Source organism: Miscanthus floridulus, chromosome 14 (genome assembly GCF_019320115.1).
Source record: "Miscanthus floridulus cultivar M001 chromosome 14, ASM1932011v1, whole genome shotgun sequence".
NCBI classification, from domain to species: Eukaryota; Viridiplantae; Streptophyta; class Magnoliopsida; order Poales; family Poaceae; genus Miscanthus; species Miscanthus floridulus.
The window spans coordinates 74,117,944-74,136,184 of record NC_089593.1 but is presented as its reverse complement, the minus strand read 5'-3'; the positions used below and the strand labels follow the sequence as shown (position 1 = coordinate 74,136,184).

The 18,241-nt window shown below is 49.5% G+C and overlaps 1 pseudogene; it reads right to left on the bottom strand.

The window, feature by feature from the left end:
- Window positions 1-369: 369 nt before the first annotated feature.
- On the bottom strand, window positions 370-2,473 carry LOC136503751 (mannan endo-1,4-beta-mannosidase 1-like; annotated as a pseudogene).
- Window positions 2,474-18,241: the final 15,768 nt, after the last annotated feature.

Sequence of the window (18,241 nt, the reverse complement as noted above, 5' to 3'; positions counted from 1 at the left end):
CAGCGATAGGTCTAAGATGAAAAAGTGCATAGAGGTGCTCAAGTCGATTAAGGACAATAGGGATTCATTCATGAAGGCTTTCATGCTTATAGCTTTTGGATCTGTTTATTGTACGAGCACAACAAATGCGGTGACCTTGAAGTATCTTCATAGCCTACGTGATGTATCAAAGATCAAAGAATTTGATTGGGCTGGCCATATCCTAGAGGTGGTGATGGAAAGGTGAAGAAATACCAGAAATTATCTCCTGAAAGACTTGAGCATGACCATTACATATTGGATGTTGTCTTGCAATTTCAGTGGTACGTCAACTTTCCTTCTTTACATTGCTTATTATTATCCATGTACTGTACTGTCTTCAGATCACTACTATTCCGTCTTCCCCTGCTGGTGCTGGACCTTGCGCACGCGCACGAACGCCCTGGCGAGCCGCTGCATCCTCCGGCTCTGCGTCCTGATGACTCTGGTGGTGGACGGCGCCTGCCGGAGGACGACCTCGTAGCCGTCACCGTAGGAGTCCATTCCCTCCATCATGAGCTGCCAGAAGAGCGCGCCCGCTGCAGGGCCCTCGGCACGCGCCGATTTGAAGACCTCGGCGTACACCGTGGCGAACATCGCGTCGCGATGGTCGACACTGTAACCTGTGTCATGGCGGCCTGACTTGCCGAACTCGGTCACCAGCAGCGGCTTCCGCAGCACCGCCTGTGCGTCGGCGATGTGGGCGTCGAGCCAGGTGCTCAGGAACCGCAGCTGCGACTGGGCGTCCAAGCCGCGCAGCCACTGGTCCGGGTACTAGTGGACGGTGGCGAAGTACGTCGACCCCGGGCACCTGGTTGTTGGCGATGAAGTCGGTGCCCGTCTTGTCGTGCCGCGGCGGGTTCACGGAGCTGCGGGACGGCGGCGGCGACAAGCCGTAGAAGCCCTCCAGGCCGACCTCCAACAGGTGGTTGCCATCGATGGACTTCACGTGCGCTGCCATCTCCGTGATCCACGACTGGAGAATAGTGGGGCAGGTGACGTCGGACTGGCAACGGGCTCGTTCATCAGCTCCCACACCATGATCGTTGGGTCGTCCTTGTACGCCACACCGGTGAACGTATTCAACGGCCTTTTGATCGATTCATGAAATGAGTCAGAAGCGTGCTCGAACTAGCAGTGAAGATAAAGTATGCACTTCTAGTTTCAGAACAAAGCTTGTTTGACTAATTGTCTGATGCAGAGCAACAAGATCCACAGTTTGTTGCCTTTCTCTGCTCGTCTTGATTCCTGTCTTGCCTGTTTTCCATCAATGTAAAACTAGTAGGCAGTTTCTCTTTCAAGTGCAAACATTGTGCAGAGAGAATATTAGGTTGACTGTAACTTGCAATATTCAGACCAAAATGGGCATTTAGAGACATAAATAAATCTTGATATTATAAACTTAGTTAAAGTAAAGAAACATTGACTTGGTTTTTAACGAAACGGTGCAAACTACTATGGTTTTTAATGAAACAAAATTACTATGGTTTACAGCACACACTCTCTCTCACCTTGATATGGTTCCTGTAGAAGCCCTTGACAACAGGGTTAGTGAAGAATCCATCGTCAGATAAATTGGTCTGCCCCGGACCCTTCGCCCAATCCACGTACTTCCTCCCTCCATAGTCACCAAAATAGTTGACAAGGCTCAAAATCATCTTAGGCCTTGTTTAAATTCAGAGCGTAAAGTTTTAGGGTGTCACATTGGGTGTTGCATGGGGTGTTTGGATACTAATAAAAAAACAAATTACAGAATCCGTCACTAATCCGTGAGATGAATTTATTAAGCCTAATTAATCTGTCATTAGCACACGTGTTACTGTAGCACCACATTGTCAAATCATGTCTAATTAGGCTTAAAAAATTCGTCTCACAAATTAGTCGCAAACTATGTAATTAATTATTTTTAGTCTACATTTAATACTTCGTGCATGTGTCTAAACATTCGATGAGATATGGAGTAAACTTTAGGGGAGCAACTAATCAAGGCCTATCCCATGCTTCCTAGCCTCCGATAGCACGAAATCCAACCCCTGAATGAGAGAGAGAGAGAAATGGCAACTCATGTGCATCAATATCTCAAGAAACTCGGTCGTCGTTAGCACTAAGGGAAACAGGAGGTGACCTGGAATGTTTTCTCGTTGTAGTGGCCGGGAGAGTACTGCAGTGCACTGCTGCCGTTGCCGTCGTTGAACGCCCACGTCCTGGCCAGGGAGAGGCTGGCGCCGGCGGCCTGGCTCAGCGCCGACGTGACCTTGCCCCTCTGCGCGTGGTCGGCGCCCAAGTTGATGAGCCAGTAGGCGTTGAACCCGTTGACGAAGAACGGCTTGCCGTGGTGCACGAAGCGGGTGCCCTGGACCCTCACGAACGCATCCCCGCGGGCCTCCGCTGCTTGCTGCTGGCCTCCAGCATGGACGAACAGGAGCAGAGCAAGAGCTCCGCCAATAAGCCTCATTTTTTCTCTTGTTTCCTATGTGTGTCCGCTTTGTTCTTAATTGGATGGCAGCGATGGTGAGGTGAAGCGAGGACGAAGAATGAAACTATGGAAGGAACTAGGATGCCTGCAGGTCTCTCTATCTGAGGTTTAAATAGGCCAAGGGTTTGGTTTCAGTGATTCTTCTTGAGGTAGTCTGCATCACTGGGAAAACAGCCTCTGAACCAGGTAGGCCAACTTGTCAATGGCACCACTATTTTAGCGAGCTGAGCGAGAGAAGACAACATCTCTGCTGAGATCGATGGAGGTTCTCTCATCTCTACTGTGTGTCTGTGTCTTCATCGTACCTAAATGCCTGTTGCTTGTACGTCGCTTGCCTTGCCTTTAATTACCATGCATGCATGCGCTAGGTTTTAGACGAATGGACGACGACAAGATCGAGTGACAAATCGAGATTTCATTTGGAGCGTCAGTTACGTGTTGCTTTCTCTGAATGACGACTATTAGGAGGAGGTCTGAGTTGCAGGCGTCTGTTATAATGTTGCGGCCAGCGAATCCTCGAACGTTTGTCACGAATTCACGATGATCTAGGGCGCTAGCTAGTACCAGTAGATGTGCGTTGGGATCAATCGTCGATACAGGGTGTGTGTTTGGTTTGAGGAATGAGGTGGCCGTTTATCTTCTTCTCACATTCCTCACTTTTTTTATTTGGTTTATGAAATGGAACGAAGTGATCCTCACAGGCTAATAATTAGTATATGCATGAAAAATTAGTTGATTTCACCGAAGTTCCATGATGAACTCATGATGGATCACCTCACGAAGCATTGGGTGACTCGATAAACCAAACTCGTTTTTTTGGCATCTTACGACTTACTTTCCCGTAGTAGCAACAGCAACAGCAAGAGCCAACAGCTAGCGAGATCCCGGCGAAGTGCCTTGCCCGCCGGGAGGCCGTTACACCCGTTTCAGGCAAGCCACCGAGTCGGTAGGTAGGCCATGGTCGGCAATAGAATTGCCCCGCTGGGTCAGTCCGCAATGATTTTGCATATATGCCACAAACATAAATCACTACCGGAGACCGGCTGTTTGCCGAGTGCCAGGTGGTTTGCCGAGTATTGTTTTTCGGGCACTCGGTAAAGACTCCTTTGCCGAGTGTTTTTTTTTGACACTCGGCAAAGAGACTATTTGCCGAGTGTTTTTTTTTTGACACTCGGCAAAGAGTCTCTTTGCCGAGTGTTTTTTTTACACTCGGCAAAGAGCTTCTTTGCCGAGTGTTATATTTTTTTTTTTGACACTCGGCAAAGAAACTTTCAAAACACATTTGAAGCAGTAAATTAATTCAAATGAAAAAGTTTTCAACTACAAAGTTGTATAACTCATCAAGATGTACAATGTTTGTTTTGGTCTTTTCTTTATACGACAAAGTGAAAATAAATTTGTTCACAAATCTAACATATGTCTCTTGTAGTTTATGAAACTACAAGAGAGATATATAAGATTTGTGAACAATGTTAGAACGACCATGTCGGATGAACAGATGACCAAACAACCAAAATAAACTTTGTAGATCTCGAAAAGTTATGAAACTTTGTAATTGGCAACTTTTTGATTTGAAAACATCTTGTCATGCAAAACTGCGTTTGAATTTCAAAATTTTAAAATTCGAACTTTTCAAACGACCTCGGATGAAAAAACAACCAAAATAAACTCTGTAGATCTCGAAAAGTTATGAAACATTGTAGTTGACAACTTTTTGATTTGAAAACATCTTGTCATGCAAAACTGTGTTTGAATTTCAAATTTTTAAAATTCAAATTTTGTAAACGACCTCGGATGGAAAAACTTCCTAAACTAAAAGTGTAGATCTCGAAAAGTTATGAAACTTTGTAGTTTACAACTTTTTGATTTGAAAACATCTTGTCATGCAAAACTGTGTTTGAATTTCAAAATTTTAAAATTCAAATTTTGTAAACGACCTCGGATGGAAAAACTTCCTAAACTAAAAGTGTAGATCTCGAAAAGTTATGAAACTTTGTAGTTTACAACTTTTTTATTTGAATTCATTTAGGGCCTCAAACATGCAATTTACACTCGGTTTAGTATAATATATTGGGAACTAAAACGGAATCCAGACACAAGTGAGAGTGTGGTGTAGTGGTAGAGGAGGTACGTGCACAGCGGGAGGTCTCGGGTTCGAATCGCGTCGGCCGCGTAGCCATGAAATTCACGCGAAAAATGTCGTAGATGGGTGGACGCTGGCCGGTGGGGGCCTCCATCAATAAAAAAAAATTCTATTTTTTTTGGGTAAAAATTCCCATTTTTTTCGGTTTCAACTTTGCCGAGTGTCGGGCACTCGGCAAAGCCTTTGCCGAGTGCCCGATAAAAGACACTCGGTAAAGTTGGCTTTGCCGTCACTGTTTTTGACGAGTGTTGTTCGCCGAGTGTTACACTTGGCGAACCATTTGCCGAGTGTTTTATGTCTTTTGCCGAGTGTTTCGGGCACTCGGCAAACTCAAGGAGTCCGGTAGTGAATAGACATACGCTGTCTGTGCGCAGCAGCTAATTAGGACATGTTTGGATGAACAGGACTAACAACTAGTTCTATTAGTTTCTATAAGTGGACTAGTGAACTAACAACTAGTCCATGACTAGTGGACTTATAATTAATTTAGCTGTTTGATGTTTAGAGACTAAAAATTAGTTTACTAGTTGTTAGTTCTATGTATCAAACAGGACCTTAAGGTGTTCGGCTTATAGTTTTTATGGTTAATAAGCTGGCTGATGTTGTTTTGTTGTGAAAGAAAAACACTGTATCGTGACTAATAATATCGGTAGGCGGTCTTTGAGAACCTGACACCGCCGGACTGGAGCATGACTTATGTGAAAAGCATGCAAATTAAAGGCGTGCAGCTGTGCGTGCCTCCACCTTGTTGGCATAGAGTTTATGAGGACATATGTCCTTTTTTTAGATTAGTAGAGAAAATGTTTCTGGCCTATCCCAATTCACGCCCTACAATACAAACTCAAGGATACTTAAGACCCAATCCGACGACCCGGACCGAAAACAACAGAACACCTAACACAGACGGAAAAACACATAGTTCACACAAAGCCACGAGAAACTAGTTCTCAATTCTCCTCCTATATATTCCATCCTCGTAAAAAAGATCGAGCACCAAGACGTCAATTCGTCTACAGCCTTCGTTCCGAACGTACCCTCTTCTCTTCCTCTCTAGACAACTGAGTCCAATATGTCCCTGTGAAAATGATCTGTTTTAAAGAATTAGTATTCAATTTATTAAAAACCGCACTATTTCTGCACAACCATAGAGCCCAGCACAATGCTGATATACCCGCTATTGCTTGGTTCCTAATCGATGTATCAAAACTCAATAGCCAATTGCCTAACAAATGGGTCATATCTCTAGGTGGTTGAAACCCGAAGGCGATGCGCAACACATTCCAAACATTCTGGCTATATGGCAGTCGAACAGGTTTCCAAGAGAGAGGAACAACAACTTCACTATCCACCTTCCTGCACTTCTAGGTGGATCTAGATGCTATACCGATGCTTCTATTGTCCCAGACACAGTCTCCTCTTCACCAAGGACTGCTGGGATTGGAATTTTCATTTTAAACATGCAGGTTCAGCCGCCGGAGCAGATCTACATCAAAGCCAAAATGTCAGGCTCATCCTCAGTTAGCCACACCACCAAGACCGATGCGCCCTATGCAACGGCCCGTTCGAAACGTGCCTCCACTTAGCCTTGCTTTGTCCGTTCACCAGAGCAGTATGGAATCTCATTCTACATTAGGAACACTTCGATGCGAGCATAATCCTCCCGGCCGAAGATCCAACCCATTTGATCTCGTGGTGAGAAGAGGTCCAATCCAAGATAACCAAGGACGACAGAAAGCACTTCAACGGCTTGGTAATCTACACCGTCTGGAACATTTGGAAAGAGAGAAATAGAAGAATATTCACAAACACCCACGAAACGGCAATGCAGGTGGCCTCAAGAACGAAAGAGGACATCCTTCAGAAGAAGATGGCTCATTCTTGGGGAGAGTAATCGTCCTAGACGACTGTACAATTTTTTCACCTCTTTACCCCCTTATCTTGCTCGGGGATCTCTACAGCTCTTGTATATAAACTCTCTTTCCTATCTTAATGGAAAGGCAGAGCTCCTGCCATTGCGTTTCAAAAAAATAGTTTGAGACATGGGAGTAAGAAACTCCCCCCCCCCCCCCCCCCCGCGTCGCTCCCGTAGGCGACACGGGGGCTCCTTGCCGCGCCGCCGCCGAGCGTCCTCCCTCCTCTCTCTCTCTCTCCTTGCCGTCGCCGGAGCGGGTGCCTGGAGGCGCAGGCCCGTGAGGAAGGCGGCGGCAGGGCACTCTTCGTCCGGGCGACGCGGGCGGTCATGCGGGCGGCCGTCGTGTTCCCATCCCCGGCATGGTGGAGGCTGCCCCGGTGCTCCGACGACCGGATTTGCCGTCCCCATGGGCGGATCCGTTGTTCCTGAGTCCGGGTCGGCGGAGGCGGCCAGCCGGGGCGAGGCGGCCTGTTGAGCGGCGGTGGCGGCGGGGTCCGGCTGCGGTGGGGCACCGTTGGGCTGGATCCGGCGCCTCCTTGAGTGGATCCGGCGGCCTCCCGGGTGGATCTGCGCAGGGCTGGGCTTGACGGTCGATGGAGGAGGCGGGGACCGAGCTTGGTGCCCCCCACCGTGGATCTATGGCGGCGTGGCTACGGCGGCGGCGAAGGCCGGCGCGTCGATGCGAGCGCGGCTGTGGCTACGGCTGGGGCCCGTGCGCCTGCAAGGGCGTGGCGGCAAGGCTGCTCCAGCTCCCCTTCCTCCGGATCCGGCCATTCCGCGGCTGCAGCTGCTGCCGTCCATGCGGTGGCGTCGGCAGCGTCGACGGTGGGCGCTTGTGCCGACGACGGCTTCGGCGTGCGGCAGGGCGACGCGCGTGGCAGGGTAAGTCCAGGTCTGCATGTAGCCCGATCGGAGGGGGTGGCGGCCGACGCAGCTGTGCGGCTGCTGTGAGCAGCCGGCGCGTCGAGGCCCCTCTGGAGAAGCTTCTGCGGGTTGGCAGTGACGACGACGGTGGCGACAGGCTACGGTCCAGCATCTTGGCTCGACGTATGTGCTAGGGGCACCTCGGGCGAAAGCCATGGCGACGGCGACGCCTGTGGGCGCCGTTTTCCTTGTTGGAGGCGTCGTGTTCTTGTGCCCCCAGCCTGGTCTTCCACGGGTGAAAACCCGGTCCTTTCCTGGACAAGCGACGGCGACGCATTCGGCGTCGTACTCTTCCTGAAGGCGTCGCTGTGGAAATTCGTCTCGGCCGTGATGTCTCCTTTGGCGGATGTCCTCTGCCTCTCGGCGCCCGGTTGATGCGAGACGGCGAGTTCTACATCGCGAAGTCGGAGCTGCTGCATCGGGGGATGTAGCTCGGCAACGATGACGCGTGTCGAACCCTCCTTCTCCGACGGCTGGGTTTTCAGCTTTAGAGGCTCGGCAATCGCCGCGGGCGGGGCGTGGGATCATGGCAGGAAGTCGGAGCTGCTCTTCGCGGGGCGTTTGTGCTCGGCAACGATGACCTGCTGCGGCCTACTGCTTCGGGCCCGTTGGTCTGACATCTTATGATGGGTTGTCGGTGTTTTGCCATGGGAAGTCGGAGCTGCTAGCTGCTTTGCAACTATGCTCGGCGACGATGACTCATAGTAGAGTGTACTCTGTCGCGTTGCGTGGGTGGGTAACCTTTCGTAGTGTTTGGCACCACACTTGGCTACCTTTTGCTTGTATATAAACTTCTTTCGTCTTAATTGAAAGACAGAGCTCCTGCCATTGTTTCAAAAAAAAAAAATCCTCAGTTATCATGGCTGAGGCTGCTGCTGTGGCTTGGGCTGCAGAAGTTACTGAAGAGCTAAATCTTCACCACACCAATTTCTTATCAGACAATCTGCAACTTGTCCAATTCTTCAATGGACCAGATCATTCAAACCCGCTGGACTGGAGAATAAAGCATCTCACTCAGTCCTTCATCAATCACACGAAGCAAAGAAGTACAAGGACTTACAAGATCCAAAGGAACCAAAACCAAACTGCAAATTTACTTGCTGGACAGGCAATTGCTGAATCAGGGTCCTACACTCTGAATTTCTCTTTCTCCTGTTCAAACTATGATCATGTAGCTCCATGTCCTTTACTGACTGCTCTTAGTTCAGTAACCATGGATTGTGTAACGATCTTATCAGCTTAATGCTGCTGAAATAAAGCTGTTTGTTGTAAAAAAAAAAGATGTTGAATCGACTCTTCCAATCCACAAAAAAAAACTCATTTCATATCCCAACCTCTCTTTAAGAGGTTATCCTTTGTAAGAACAACCCCTCTCTTTAAATACCAAAGAAAGATTTAATATTTATGGGTAGCTTTGTCTTCCAGAACACCATCCTCCCCGGGATTCACTCTCTTTTCATAATATCTCTGTACAAACATTGTGTTGTAAACATTCCATCCTTCATCAACTGCCAAATAAACTTATCCTTATTCTCATTTAGATTGACCGGTAAAACTAGAGCAACAAGATTAAGCCCATCTTTACCCAACTATCGCTCTTCTAAAAGAAATGTTAAGAGGGGACGTACTTAGTACATTAGCCACTGTGTCATTATTCTTCGGCCTCACAATATTGTACAGCGTTGGAAATATGTTCATTAAAGGTTCCTGGCCCAACCAAATGTCTTCCCAAAATCTAGTTTGGGTTCCACTATTGACCTTAAATCTTCCTTTTTGAAAGAAGAGGTCCTTGACGTCCATGAGACCCGACCAAAAATGCGTATCACTCGGCTTCCTAACAACTTGTCATAGGGATTTATTTTGTAGATATTTCTTTCGCGAGACCTCTTGCCAAAGACCATCATCGTTGTGCAGTTTAAATAACCACTTAGCTAAGAGGCAGGAATTCTGAACCTCCAAATTCAAAATGCCTAGCCCACCCAGACATCTTGGTTTACACAAGATGTTCCATCGTGACAGTCTATACTTTTTGTTATGTTCATCATTTTGCCCGAAGAATACGAAGAAACATGTATTTGGAGGCGGCCCTGTTTCTTCTCTGTTGGAGTAGGCACATGGGCTCACATTTGAGATATTGAGCCAGCTCGGCTCGGCTCAGTCCAGCTCGAGCTAGCTCGTTAAGTTAACGAGTCAGCTTGGCTCGACCCGTTAAGCCAACGAGCTAGAGTGTTGGCTCGGCTCGGCTTGGCTTGTTTGCCAGCTCGAGCTGACTCTTTTAGCTCACGGGCTGAAGCTATCTCATCCAAGAACAAGGTGGGGAAACCGGGAAAGCAACGTTTGATTTGAGTGCAACAAATGAGTAGACGATGCAGAATAAGTAATCAAATCGCAAATGTTTGTTAGTTTATAACCTGGCCGAATCCAAAAAAAATGCAAACTCAAATATTCAATCACTGGTAGCTGGTCCCAAAGGATGCACAACCAAAGCTTGAATCGCACGTCCTGACTAATTCGCGAACGTTCATTGGAATCGAATGAGGCGAACAAATTTCCTACATGCCGTTGCTTTCTTTTTGGAAAAAAATAATTCCACCTCTTTTTCATATTTGTTTGGTGCTGTGTGCGCGTGCTCATTCTTTTTCGGCGTGCTCGGATGCGCACGTGTGGGATCAGCGGTCAACAATCTAGCAGCCTAGCAACTTTCTTTTTTTAGAAAAAAATATTTCCGCAACTTTCTTTTTTGGAAGGTTACAACGTTATATTCACAATTTTTACATATAATTTGTGGAACAAACTTTAATATATAACTTATATATATGACCTCAACATATACTTTCAACGTGACAAAGTTACGTACATAACTTATACATATAACTTACTATATGACAAAGTTATACGCATAACTTTTATAATATTTTGCAGAATAAACTTATCAACATAATTTCTGAGAAAGCCACAAAAATTATACACAAAACTTTTATATATAACTTGTTTGTATAACTTAGATATATAACTTGATGAATGACTTAGATGTAAAGTTGGACATATAGGTTATATTCAAGAACATGTATAAATTAATATTAAAATATATTAGTAGAAATATGAAAAACTATGTATGAAAATAACTATGTAGTATAACTTATAAGTTAGATGAACAAATTTATACGTAGAAGTCAACATTGATAACTTATATTATAATAATAATTTGTTTGTATACTTAGATATATAACTTGTTGAATGACTCAGATGTAAAGTTGGACTTATAAGTTATATATAAGAACTTAAATGTACAAATTAATATCATAACATATTAGCAGAAATATGAAACTAAAAAAACAAAACATAAAAAGACAAAACATGGTGCACTAATTTATATTATTCATCTACAACTAGTATATGGATACATATATAATCATGTAAAATAGATAGATTAATGTATAAAAAAAGATAAAGAAAAAAAGAAGAAAGATGGACACACCGTGTAACAGAAAAGAGGCAACAAGCACCTGCGTGTTTCGGTCTTGAATGGCTTGGCAACGTGTAAGAGAAACTCCAGCAGGGTGTCGGTGTTTCGAACAAACACATGCTAGTAAATTTATAATTGTTGCGTGTTAGGTTCGGATGGTGTACTAAAGGACACAAGGTTTATACTGATTCGGGTAGAATATACATACGTCCAGTCTGCTGCTGCTCATGTTATTAGTACCGAAAAAGGTTCGTAGTAGATGGTACAAACGGTCGAGAGAGGGACAGTTCCTAAGTCTCCGATGGAAGGGTCGAAAGGACGTCAAGAGCTCGGTTGCTGCTTGATTGTGTGTTGTGTGTCCCAAACGATTCGTCAAAAGTCGGTCCCTTTAGTGGGGTGCCATGCCCTCTCTTTTATAGACTAAGGGGGAGCAGAGCTCACAGATGAGAGAAAGAGGAAAAAACCAAAGGTAGAGAAGGTCCTTCGGGGGAGCCGGGTCTTTTTTTTCCCGTGTGCCTGCCCTGCTAACATGGCAGACCATGTCAGAGATGGCGTGTTCGCTGATCCTTATAGGGTCGTGCCCTGGCTTCTGTCAGCAAGTGGGTGCGTCCCATCCTACGCCGGCGGATGGTGCGGCGTGTCAGAGGGCCAAGCTGCGACCCTTCGAGGAGTAGACGAGGAAGTCACCCTACGTCCGTCACTGTAGGTGATGTGAATTCTGTCTTGGATTATAGTGGTTGTCGCATGCTTGTGTTAGTATCCGCGTCCGAGGGCTGATGGCGGCGCCTAAAACACTGTGGGACAAAAGTCGGTACCTACAACACTGTTCGGGCACTGTTAGGTTGAAAAGGGCTTAAAGTGCCCGTCCCATCGTATCCTGGCGGTGCCTTCCTATAGGCATACAGGGCATGACCCTCGATACTGCGGTTGACTCGAATGTCCTATCGTACCCTGTGCTCATCTTTATGAAGGATCAGGGTGCAGTCGTCGGCCGAGGCGGAGCTAGCCCTTAGTTGTCGGGCGAGACGGACCCCGCCCTCGGGCGTCGGGCGAGGCGGAGCCTGCCCTTAGCCATCGGGCGAGGCGCAGCCTAGCCCTCGGGGGTCGGGCGAGGCGGACTCTAGCCCTTAGCCATCGGGCGAGGCGGAGCCCGCCCTCGGACGTCGGGCGAGGCAGAGCCCACCCTTAGCTATCGGGCGAGGCGGAGCCTAGCCCTCGAGGGTCGAGCGAGGCGGAGCCAGCCCTTAGCCATCGGGTAAGGCGGAGTCTAGCCCTCGGTGGTCGGGAGAGGCGGAAGCAATCTTCTGTCGTTCGGGAAAGAGGCGCAGTAGCGTTCTTGTCTGACCGGAAGTGTCAACGTTCGATGGTTATTAGTTCCACCTCATTGGGTACCCCGGTACTAGGTCCCCGACAGTAGCCCCCGAGCCCCCAGGTGATTCAGACATAATCGCCTGGGGGATGTTTTGACTCGCCAGAGGGTGCGCGCGAGCGCACCCGTCGGGTGTAGCCCTCGAGCCCCCGGGTGATTCGGGTAGAATCGCCCGGGGGGTAATTTCGGACCCTTCGCGGGTAGGGCTGTGAGATTCGGTTTTTGTCAACTGAATAGTTTTAAGGGAACCCTAGTATCCCATTCGCGGGGATTTCGTCCAGGGTCAGCCTGGCTGGGGCTCGATTGTGGATCGAGGCCCCACTGATGCTCGTGTACCAAAGTCCTAGTCGCTCATGGGCCCATCCCTTGTTGGGACGGCCGTCGAGACTATTGGGCTGGCCCTTGGACTCTTGGGCCTAGGCGGGCCAGGGAAGAAGCTTTTTGACCCGTATCCCCTCTGTGGCAAAAGAGTCCGGTCCGCTTGGGAAGGCGAACCATCCGTGTTGGATGCTCTAAACCATGCCCAGGGCGCCCTTTGAGACGTCATCGTTCCCACCAGCCAGGTATTTACTTGGTCTTGCCTCTCGATTTCTTCTTTCTTCATCTACTTTTATTTTCTGACCACCTGTCTTTTTCGGTCTCTTGCCGCTCGCATCCGGGAGAAATCCTGGTTCCTTCATGAACACAAGGAAGAGTGGGACTGCCTCATCAATGAGGCATGGCTGCATAGGGATGTAACCGCCCAGCTTCGCTAGAGGGTGGCGGAGCTGACTCCCCTTGCGGCGGAGGCGAATGATCTTCGACGGCGGGAAGCCGAGTCCCACCGACACACGGAGGATGCCGCGGGGATGCTCTAGGATCTGGCGGTGAGGGCACGCTAGGACGCGGAGGAGGCCGCCAGGGTGTAGAAGCAGCGGGACGAGCTGCTCCAGCAGGATGCCGAGACCCGCCAGCGGATCGTCGACCTCTTGGACGAGGTGGAGAAGGAGTAGGAGCTCAAGCTGCAAGCCGAGGAGAGGTCCACGGCCTTGGAGCAGATGGCAAAGCTAGACGCCGAGATGGTCACCCTGCTATGCGGGGAGCGAGACGAGCAACGCCAGACCTCGGAGAGGCTTCGCTTGGAGCGTGGCACGGTCCGCGGGGAGCGCAACCAGGTCGTCCGAGAGCGTGATGAGGCGCAGTAGAGGATCAGCTCCCTCTAGGCCAAGCTTGACACCATGAAGGTTCAGAAGCTATAGGCCGAGGGCACCGCTGCCGGACTTGCCAAGGATCTCGCCGAGACAAGGAGTGTTCTTCAGGCGGAGAGCGACGAGCTTGAACTCCTGAAGGTTGGCCTTAGCGTCGTCTGTGATGACCTGCAGGTGGTGCAGGCAGAGGGGACTAGCTCGCTCGTGGCCCGTGCCGTAGACATCATAGCGCGGGTGCGCCAGCTGGAGAAGGAAGCTTTTCGCTTGGGGATTATCCAAGCCTTCGCCATCGCCTGCTCGCATTATGATGTTAACATCAACCTAGGGGCGATGAGCCTAGGTTTCGCGCCTAGCTATGAGCTCTCTGAGCTGGATGAAATAGAAGCGGTGGTGACTCCTCTCGCGGAAAGCCTGGCGAGCAAAATTGAAGACATGGTTCTCCCCCGGAGGGGTCGGTAGTCAGTCGAGTCTGGTAAACATTTATTTGTAATCTGTGGAAAAGTGTCGGTACTTTTGTGCCCGAAAACAGTTTCGTAATTTTGTTTCATAATTTATCTTCGTTCGTTTGAACTTGATTTCTTCCCTTTTGCATTCGAGAAAAAAGGTTTATGCGATCAGACCCTTGTGTTCATTAAGACCTAGGGCCCAAGGTGCATAAGGGGGAAATCTCGATTTATGCTGGTGAGCAAAGTTACTGTAGCCATCGGGGTGTGGGTTTTTGTCGTCTTACCAGGCGTGCTTGTTTATCTGTTCCCACAAACCTTGTCGCCAGTCTCAATGCGAGGAAGAGGTCTGATGCAATGACTGTTTTGAAGAAAAAGGAGGTATTCGTACCTTTATCAGCCCCTGAGTGAGATCCGACCCTTTGCGCTCGCTGGGGCCGAATGTTACTGGAGACCAAAGCGAGGGTAGCGAACTTAGTTTTCTATTCGCACGTACCCCCTACTTAGGATTTTGGCGATCATTCCGTGACCATGAGTTTGGTCTTATCACTGGCCCGGCCTTCCCCGAGCCCCCGCGCGTGGTGGGGATTCGGTCAAGGGCCGGCTCGTTTTGTGACTGTCGCCCCATCCGTGTTTTTTCGCAACTGGAGGGGTCGAGGTGATGTCACTTGCCTCGACGGCTCGAGTGACGTGCCTGATGAGCTTGCTAACGGGGATGTTCGAACAGAATCCGATCCCGCTGCTTTGTGACAGGGTCGGCAAAGCGCTTGGGCGGCGTTCTGTTACTCCTTGACCTGCCTTCCAACAGATTCCCCCTTAATGGGGACTCTATGGGCTCGGCAAGAGGCGAGATTATACTTAGAAAGTTGAGATGACCCTTCTCGCCTCAATGCGGGTTGGGCAAAGGCCGCTGAGGGTCATCTTCGTTTTCTCCCCTAGGTCTTGTTGGATGTGAGGCGGCCTTGGACCCTTCGTAGGTCAGCCTTCGAAACTCGGTCTCTCAATCTTGGATCGAGCGGCTCGAGCTCTCGAGCCCCTTAGGGTCTGATAGGGGTCGGCCGTGTTTCGCATGTCACCCCGTCCTCGGTTTCCGCAACTAGAGGGGCTGAGTTGACGACACTTGCCTCAATGGCTCGAGTGTCATGCTCACTGAGATCGCTAACGGGTATGTTCTTGTGGAATCTGGGTCCATCATTCGTTGATGGGGTCGGCAGAGCCCTTATGTGGCATTCCACTACTTCTTAACCCGCCTCCCAGTAGATGCCTGAGCCGTTTGGTAGGCTCAGGTGGCCCATTGGCCTCTCCTTGATAGAGATTCTATGGGTTTGGCTTAGGGTTAGAATCAAACGAGAAAGGTCAAGATGTCCCTGTCCACTTCTGAGCAGGGTCGGGCAAGGACGCTGGGGCTCATCGTGGTTTCTCTCCCCTAGCTCTATTTGACATGGGGCAGCCTCGAGCCCTTTGCGGGCCAGCCTTCGAACCTCGGTTAGTTGCCGCTCATATCGAATGAGGCGGGCACCGCTTCGTGGCGCGACATGAAGTGTTGAGATGCAAAGATCGCATATGCATCATTTGGATGATGGGATTAATGTGCGATTTAATTGAAACGAAAGCAGGGGTCAGTAATGTTACCTCAGTGGTACGAGCGATGAGAAGCTCTTATCGGACATGTCCATGCGGGTTTCTAGTCTGGCGTTTGTGATGGGGCCAGCGTGACCTGCACGAGCATCACGATTTTTCGTCTCCGTCTCTCGATGGCGATTTGAGCCGTTCGATTGACTTTAAGCGACCTGACAGCTTCTCCTTGAAGGAGATTCTACAGGCGGACCCCTTCGAACCCCTCTCAAGAAGGTGGATATATAAGCTCGGAGTACGGGGAACTATGAATTCGATTATGCTAGTGAACAAAAACACCATAGCCATCGAGACGTAGGGTCTAGCGGTTCGTCCAGTTCTACTTAAAGTTCTACACCCGCATCCCGCGTCTCTGGTTTTTTAAACATAAGGAGGGGTTAGGCGATGAGGATGTCTAAACAAGTAGACACCCTCGATAGCACCCAAGCAATGTCCGTGCCCCTACCATTGCCAGGGTTGGATGCTCGGTAATGAAATTAACACGCGAAGTAGGTAACAGAGGTGCTTATCTTTCAGTGGTCGTTCGTTCGTTGTTTTACCCGGGCCATCCAATTGACCCAGAAGGCCCTTTGGGTCCCCCTGGATGGGGGTTCCATTGTCGGGTCGTTCTATGGTCTTGCCTGGGGAAGCGGAGAGTCGCCTGTATGCGGGTGCGCCCTGATTCTCGTGCCCAGCGCACGGTAGTGCTGGGCCATGCCCAAGCAATGTCCTGTTTTGACTAGGCGATGTCTCGTTGATCAGAGCATGTCCCGTTGGTCCAGGCACGTCCCCTCAGATTCCCGTCAGCATTGATTTCCCATCTGCATTGAATAGGGGAAGGAGGAGAGTTTTTCGTCCCAACCTTTTGCTTTTCCTCAGCTGCTATGCCTCTTCCTTAAATAGGGAGGGGGAGGGGAGTTCTCGTCCCATTCCTTCACCTGCTTATGAGCCACTACCTCTTCTTCTTCCTTTCCACCAAATGCGTTCGTGCGTCGCGGCGGTTCCTAAGTGAGGGAGGGTAATGCCAAGGAGAGAACAACTCACAGATTTGCTCATGAATCCGGAGCGTGATGTCGAGCTAGAGGTTATCTAACGTAGATGAGATGGTGTCGGCCGCCTTTGCCGAGAAGGGGCCGCCTTCGCCGAAGGAGGAGGTGGACTGGAGGGTGCTGAGCGTCGTCAGCTTTGCCGTCGTTTGTGGCGGCCTTTCTTCGGTGGGAAACGCCCCCTGCGCAGACACTGTTGTCGGGGTTGTGGCTGATCACGATGGTGTAGTCCCTGGATGCTCCGGCGGAGACGCCGTCATCGGGGTTGCATCATATGATGATGGCGCAGTCCCTGGATGCCCCAGCGGAGGTGCCGTTGTTAGGGTTGCGGCTGATGACGATGGCGCAGTTCCTAGACGCCGTGGCGGAGGCACCATAGTTGCCGATGTGGTGCTCGACGTTGCAGATGATGGCGCCCTCGAGGATCCTGCAGAGTGGTAGGGCATCGCCGATGGAGAGCGTGGCGCGGCGACCGTAGTAGTACTCGTAGTAGAGCTGGTGAGAGACTGTAATCGAATAAGTTTGTTGGGGAGCCCTCGAGTGAACAGTCTTTTGTATTTATGAAGACGTTGGTCCTTTTTGTGATGAAATCACTTTCTAAGCGATGAATTTGTGTGAAAAATGAATAAGTTTTCAACTTTCGCTACGGCAAACAGTTTTTTCGGATTTTTCTCCCTCTTTTTGTAAAAGAGATTTTGGTGCCTTCCGACCCTTCTCATAGTTAAGGTCGCAAAAAACTCAGAGTGTGGGAGCGCCAACTCTGATCACGCTGGTGAGCAAGGAGGCCATAGCCGCCAGGGCATGGGTTTCCCATAGTCCTATCATTTATACTCAGATTTTGTTCCCGAAATTCTAGCCTTTAGGACTTACCATGAGAAAAGGGGGAAAGCACAGAGAATGTTTGCAAAGATAGCACAGAGAGTGTTTGCAAGATAAACGTACTTATATCAGCCCCTGAGTGAGGTCCGACCCCTCGCTCTTTGCAGGGGTCAGAAGTCACTAAAGATTGGGGATTTTTAGAGACAAAACTGATAAGAAAGAGTATGTGTTTATTTAAGGGTAAAAACGACGTAGCTGCTCAATGTTCTAGGCGTTGAAGACCTCACCGTCGATGGTCTTCAACTTGTAGGCGCCTGGCTAGAGTATTTCTGCGATGACATAGGGCCCCTCCCAGGGCGGGGAGAGCTTGTGATGGTCCTTGTTGCTCTATACGAGGCTGAGAACCAGGTCCCCGATATTGAAGGCTCGGTCCCACACCCATCGGCTATGGTACCGACATAACACCTATTGGTACTTGGTCGAACGAAGGAGGGCGATGTTGCGGGCTTTGTCTAGCTAGTCCATGGCGTCTTTGTGGGATGCCTCGGCTCCCTATTCGTCATATGCTCTGATTCTTGGTGCTCCATAGTCGAGGTCCGTCGGGAGGACGGCCTCGGAACCGTAGACCATGAAGAAAGGTGTGTATCCAGTGGCTCGGCTGGGAGTTGTCCTTAGGCTCCAGAGCACTGCAGGGAGCTCGGTGACCTAGCGTGCGCCAAACTTGTTCAACTAGTTGAAGATCCTAGGCTTGAGGCCTATAGGAGCATGCCATTTGCGCGCTTGACCTGCCCGTTCGTTCGAGGGTGCACGACGGCAGCCCAATC